The sequence below is a fragment of the Quercus lobata genome, chromosome 2, assembly GCF_001633185.2.
Source record: "Quercus lobata isolate SW786 chromosome 2, ValleyOak3.0 Primary Assembly, whole genome shotgun sequence".
Lineage (NCBI taxonomy): Eukaryota > Viridiplantae > Streptophyta > Magnoliopsida > Fagales > Fagaceae > Quercus > Quercus lobata.
The window spans coordinates 28,458,305-28,465,219 of NC_044905.1; the positions used below are offsets into that span (position 1 = coordinate 28,458,305).

Sequence of the window (6,915 nt, forward strand, 5' to 3'; positions counted from 1 at the left end):
CCATAATTGAAGAGGTGCTTATTTATTTATTTATTTTTAAAATAATTTGACAGTTCTATTAGGAGAGAGTGGATTTGAACCCACAAGAAGACTGAAGACTGAAGACAGGAACCCACAAGAAGAGGAGCTCAATAATGACAAAATGAATTTAGCTTTGTTATCTAAAAGCTATGTTTATTTGAACCTAGTGTCCAGACTCCAAACTGCAGACCCAACCCAAGCACTCCACACTTCACCTTCAAACTATGGGCCTAGCCTAGGCCCATAAGTCCAAACCCATCTTCAATCCCCAAACCCCAAAAACCTCCCAAAAACCCACACACCCAAACTCTTACACGCAGAAAAAGCCAGTTCTTCCTCACAGCTCCACTAACATACTCCACAATCTCCACACAAAAATGGCGACCCTTTTGCCGGAAACCTCCAAAATCCCCCAGTGCTGCATCGTCCTCCTGGTCCGTTCACGCCGTGCCATCAGAACATATCTCCGAGGTACCCATTTACTCATTTCCAAATACTTCTGAGAATTGTTGATATGTATTTATGTATGTATGTTCTGTTTCTTTGTATGTATAAGTATTTGATATTTTGGAGGTGGGTTTGGGTTTGGGGTTACAAATATTACGTGTGATTCTTTGTTTATACAAGCATTTCAATTCTTGGAGGTGGTTTTGGGGTTGCTGACATTGTTAGAATAATAGTTAAGTGATTCAATTTATCATTTGGTAATAGCTTAAACTTTTGGGACAAATGGTAGTTTAACATGGTAACAGGTGTTCTTGAGTTCTGACCCTATCTTCACTTTATCTCCCATTTTAAAAATTAAAAATCCCGCGTGTTTGACCTCACTTATTAAGGGGGAGTCCGCACTACACTTGAGGGGGAGTGTTGGAATTATGGTTGATTAAATCGACCAATTCTTAATAGCTTAAGCTTTTGGGACAAATGGTAGTTTATCATATATGGTGGTATTGGGTGTACAGAAATGTATGTGTGCTTTGATTTTTGGAGGTGGATTTGGGTTTATGGATAGATATGTATGCTTCATTGTATGAATATTGTACAAGCGTTTGAATTTTGGACGTGGGTTTGGGTTTATGGATGGATATGCATGCTTCATTGTATGTGTAAGGATTTGATTTTTGGACAAGGGTTTGGGGTTACAGATAGGTATGTAGTTATGATTCTTTCTATGCATAAGAATTTTAGTTTTGGAGGTGTTTTGGGGGTTACAAATATCTATGTATATATGCTTCTCTCTATTTATATAATATATGCATTTAATTTTTGGAGGTGGGGAATTGGGGATACAGGAGCTTGAGGAGCCGCACATGAAGAGGAAGGTGCTGAGGCTGTCACTGTTGCTGAACACAATCAAAGATGTGAATGCACAGCTAGTGACAACAACATAGAGGAAGCTAACAGAGGACCTGTTGAAGTTAGTAGAGCAGTTGAAGTAGTGGTGGAAGATCAAAAGCTCCTATGGTGACATTGGCTTCAAGTATACGTAGGATGAGACCGTCGCTTATGTTGTGTCTCGGATGCCTGCTGTGTTCTAAGCATGTTACCAAGTTAAGTGAAAGATAGGAAATTGAATGGGTGCTTTCTGTGTGGAATTGCTGGTATTGCTTTCCGTTTGGTTGCCGAAATTTGAGACTTAGATGAAGTTCTGAGCTTAACTCAGTCAAAGAGTTGAATTAGGCTTAACTGGGTCAAGGCTTTTAGTTTCCTTGAGTTCTAATTGATTACTTCCCCCCCTCCCTGCTTTTTGCCCTTTTTTTTTTTTGTACCTGTTCTTAGCAAGCAAATGAAGCTTTTGGGATTTGAATATTTTTCTTGTCATTTTTGTACATTTTGCATTTTTAGGTTCGTAGAAGGTTACCAAGTTTCTCTCTAGCTAGAGTGTTAGGTTTTGGTGATGGCACGGGTTCAGCTTTCTGGTGAAAAGCTCATTTCGTTATCTCACAATATGGTTACCTGCATACTGGAATGCATATTGGTTCATTGTTATCTCTTAGTAGCTGCATTTGCGACAATTTGAACAAAATTTTGTAGGGCCCTGCAAGTAGTGTGGCCACAGTCCTTGGAGAAAGTTAAATTCGTAGTGCCATCCCAGTCAATGCAGCATGCTGGCTGGAGCCTTATACAAGGTAACTGACATTTTCCCGTTTCAAATAGTTGATTTTTCTGTGAGATTATTGTATGTTTAATATTTCAAAGAGCAGCTGGTAATTAGATGAAAAATTACTATTGTTTGAAGGGACCGTATAGTAATTTTTCATTACCCATTGTATTTCATTAAGGTGCTAAATTGTATTGGAATCCATTGGGTGCTAAATGGGTTTGGAGTCTTGGATTTGGAAGTTACACAAACTTAGTATTTATGTATAGAATAACCTTATAATACAATATCTATGATTTTTTATTCATGAATTAGCTCAGGCCAATGATATTTAGTGATTTGCATTAGGTGTGTGATATGGTGCTTGTATGCATGAGCTCAATTTGAGTAAAACCTTTATGTAACCATGTCCATAGTGGACTCTTTCATAGATCCTAATTTCGTTTAGCAACTATCGTATGTCATAATTTAATTAAAACTTAGAAAATGGAATCTAGAGTGGAACCAGAACCCATGAGTCCTCATTTTCCGTTACTGCTATATTCTTTTAGAATTATCATTGTGATGCTGCCTATTTGTATTGTCACCGATTCATCAGTTCATTATTCTAAAGTATCTCCACTAATGATTCCTTCTAAAATTAAAACATGCATTATGGCTGTGAATAAATGCTCAAGAATTCCTGTTAAGAAATGAAGGGATAGGCTTAAGATTAACATATGAAATTTTATTTTTAGGCACAATTTAGATTTAAATTTCATTTGACATACTATCATTGTGTGCCTTGAAAATTATTTTGCCTTATTAACATTGTTCCTGAGAAATGTGAAGTATGTTTGCAGTATCACTAGGCTTCTCCATGTGACCATCCTTTGTTCCTCCTCTCCCTCCCCTTTTCCCTTTTTCCCCTTGCAAATTCATGTGATCAAAATAAAACTATGTTACAATTTTTCCTAGGTATGAAGAACCTGCCACTTACTCGTAGTTATGGTAGCATTAAGGCACTTACTAAAAGCATCAATAAGTCAGAGAGAGGACATGGTCTTGTGATTGCTGTAAGTTGCATTCTTCTAGGTCTCTTCCTAAAACATTTCCCTGAATTATTTGTATTTTGCCTAGGCATGAATGTAGGAAGTAGCATGTTTCTATATGATATATTATTTTTTAAAGTATTGCACCTAAGGAATCTTTTATCAAATATTTTTTTTTTTACCATATTTATTTTATATTTTAGCCCATTAATAATAATTTAACATGAATGAGGATTCCATCACTCTATTTGGTTTATAAGAGAGTGTACAAATATCATTTGAATATCTGGTACTAATTGATATTTAATGGGTAGTGGCTCTGGGGTGAAGTCCTATATGCTTGGAGAGATACCATCACTGAAGGACAGAATCACTATAGTATGCCAGCTTTGGGATCTTTCACAGGATGTTCTGGTATGATTCTTGCTTATGGAAATTTTCATGTTTCATCATGTTTGTACATGGCATAGAGATAGTGATGATCTCACATTATTGATGAATTGTTTTACTTGCTTTTATAGTCTTGATCTTTTCAGCATTCAAGTTTTCTCCTTTAATGTTTATGAAATGCAAATATGGAGTAGGTTTCAGTTGAACCTGGAACACCTCATGGATTTAATGCCATATCTCAGATGTGATGTCATATATTATGGATGGAGAAAAGGGTAAGTTGTTCATTCTTCAGGACAAGATTTTAGTTAGGGTAACTATTCTATATTTGTTGCAAGACTCTTGTGCTTCTGATTAACTAATGTGCTTTATTAACTCTGCTTATGTGGAGTGTCATATTCATGATTTCTTAGAAATTCCGTAAATCTAAAGCTGCAATAATACAACTTCAAAGGACTTGGTGGTGGCTCAAAAAAGTGGTGCATACATGGTTGCCCCTGTGGGTACTATAGTCCCACCCTCTCTATCTCTCTCATATGGTTCTCTTTATGCAGTGTCCTCATGATGGGCAATGTACATTGGCAAAAACTAGTAAATACTGTCATTTTGTCCAACACTTGGAGAGGACATCATCACAACAAGCATACAAGGTTCCTCCTTTAATCCATATCCTACACCTTCTGCCCCATGTGGCTATTGTTCCTTTGCTTAGTTAACCATTCGTTTTATCATCTGTAAGTGGGCCAATCCACTACATGTTTATATGCATGCCATGGTTTTTAAACCTAGGCAGTTATGAGAACCTGAAAACTGAAAAGAGAGAGGTTCAAGGCTCTAAAGTACAGCCAGCATAAATAATAAAATAAGTTAATTAAAGAAAATGCTGCTTCCCACATGGAAAAAATGAATGAAATATATATATTTAAAGTCTTACAAGTCTCATATTGAAAGAATAAAGGAAGACACTAAGATTTTTCCTCTATAAATAAGAAAGAGGTTTTATCACTTTTATGGTACTCAACCACAGAGTTCATTAATCTTTTCTTTTTAATAAAAGGCTCTGATGTTGCCATGTCAGCATTCCATTAAAAAGGAAAGGTCAAGATTTAAGGAACTCTTTATGGTAAAGTACCCTAGGAACTCTGAAAGATCTTGATTCTTGATCCTGTTACAAGTCTCACATTGAAAAAATAGAGGAAGATTTTATACTTTTTCTCTATTAGTTGCACAATCCTTAAAGTATGTGAAGTGTTCAATGCAAGAGCTAAATTTTGTTGGGCCTAGCATTCTTTAGTTAAATGAATAACTTAGTTCATTTAATTTTAATGCATGCATTTTTTTTCAATGGTCAAAATCTTTAAGAAATTGTCCCTTCTTTTTGTTTGGACCTGATCGGCCTAGATACTGGTTCCTATTTAACCCAGTCAGACCAGTCAGTCCTGTCTGGGTTGTAAAAACATGATGCATGCGATGTCATATTTGATTGACAGATGTTCTAAGCATGTTTCAAGAGTTACTTATGAAGAGAGTATTAGATCCGTGTGTTTTAATGGTTTATCATGGGTTCAATACTAGTCCTAACTTGCAGGTTGCTTAATAATGTAGTGACTTAAAAAAAAGTTGTCAAAGAACTATACTAATCATGTTATTCTCTTCTTATTTGCAAGTTGCCTTACAGTTCTATTCCTATGATTCTTCCAGTTTGGGGAAGATTTTTTTTTTTTTTATAAAATAGGCAACTTGATGCATTAAGGAAATTAATGTCATCAATATTACCTTCCATCTTATCACTGGACAGGGCTGCTTTCAAAGAGACAGGGCTGTTTATGGATTTTTCCTCGTAGACAGCAACAGCTCAATCCTAAAATAGTTTTAAAGCATACTCTTTAAAAAAAAGTACAAAAGCATATAATACTGTTAATTTGATGATTTTTATGAAGTTCATTCAGAACGAAAGTAATTCTTTTACATCTTAATTGTTAATTAGCTAAGTGATTTTTTCATCACAGGTTCTTTCTATCAATCTCTATGATGAGTATATTTACCAAAACTGCACAAATATGATTCCTCAAGTTATTTTTGAGATTTTATTTTTTTCTATTTCCTCCACCTTGCAGCTCCTAGACATTTATATATTACATGACTGTTTAATTTGATCAGGGAACCTTGGCCCCTTGATGGCATGGAATTTGAGACATTGAAGGAGCAACATGCAAAAAGAAATCCAAGATCTTGAAATTGACTATGGTACATCTGAGTACTCTATTTCCACGGAAAACCTCTCTGAGAGATCTTCATAATTAAAACTTGTTTTTGCTATAATGTGATTACTAGTATACATATGCTAATCAACTAGCATTCCAGTGTGATCTGGGAATTTCTGAACTTCATTTTCTTTCTGATACCATCTCTAATGACCTTGATAGAGGACCTAATTAATTTACAACGAGAAGCTGGTAATATTCCATACGAAGAAGTGGATCCAGCTACCTATGATTCTGTTGTAATGGATACTGATGCTGCTGACCAGAAGGAGAAGAAACTACCTCTGCTGATCTTGGGGGGTAGTTGGGGTAGGCTTATTTTTTCACCTGTTAGTCGGGACAGGCAGGTCACAATTGATGTTTGTCGATCAACCAAACAATATGGCTCGGAGGATTCGTTTGAGCATGTGGTGTGATGAGTATGCCTCACATGTAAATTTGTCCCTGTAATACTAATGAAAAGACCTCTCTGGGGTGACTTGGGGCCCTTTTGCAGTGATATTTTCATTTTTAATTGTCATTTTGTATACGGCCTTCAGGAAAAAAAAAATGAAGAGGACAAGATTAGATTAGATGGATCAAACATCAAAGGAAGAGGTTAATCTAACAAATGTTCATTGTGCCAACGTGACGAGTCTATAAAAATTGGTAAGCTACGGAAGTCTCACCTTTGTTTTTTTCCCGTTTGTCAAAATATTTTTGCTTTTGGTTTCAATGATGAGTGGCGTTCATAACTTATTTTGAATCTTTGGATTGTTTAAGCCTGAATTCTGCTATTTTGGCTTTAAGCAGGTTTTCCACTCTTCAAAGCCGTAATTTTCTCTAAATAACAATGTTACAGTTATTATTTATAAACTAGTTGCATACTTGTGTGCTGTGCATGATAATTTTTCTCATTAAATATGTTTTTTATAAATATTATTATTTAAGTTATTAATCATTGGTTTTTCATTATTTTTTACGTTAATAAAAACTTTAAATGTACCTTTTTTTTTTTTTTTTTAATAACCTTTATATCGATATATATATATATATATATATATAAAATATAAAATATGTGAATCTTTACACATACCTTTAATAAGTAAACTCTTTATATTCCACTTCT

General features: G+C 35.1%; 1 pseudogene; it reads left to right on the forward strand.

The window, feature by feature from the left end:
• Nucleotides 1–243: 243 nt before the first annotated feature.
• Nucleotides 244–6,357, forward strand: LOC115962486 (annotated as a pseudogene).
• Nucleotides 6,358–6,915: the final 558 nt, after the last annotated feature.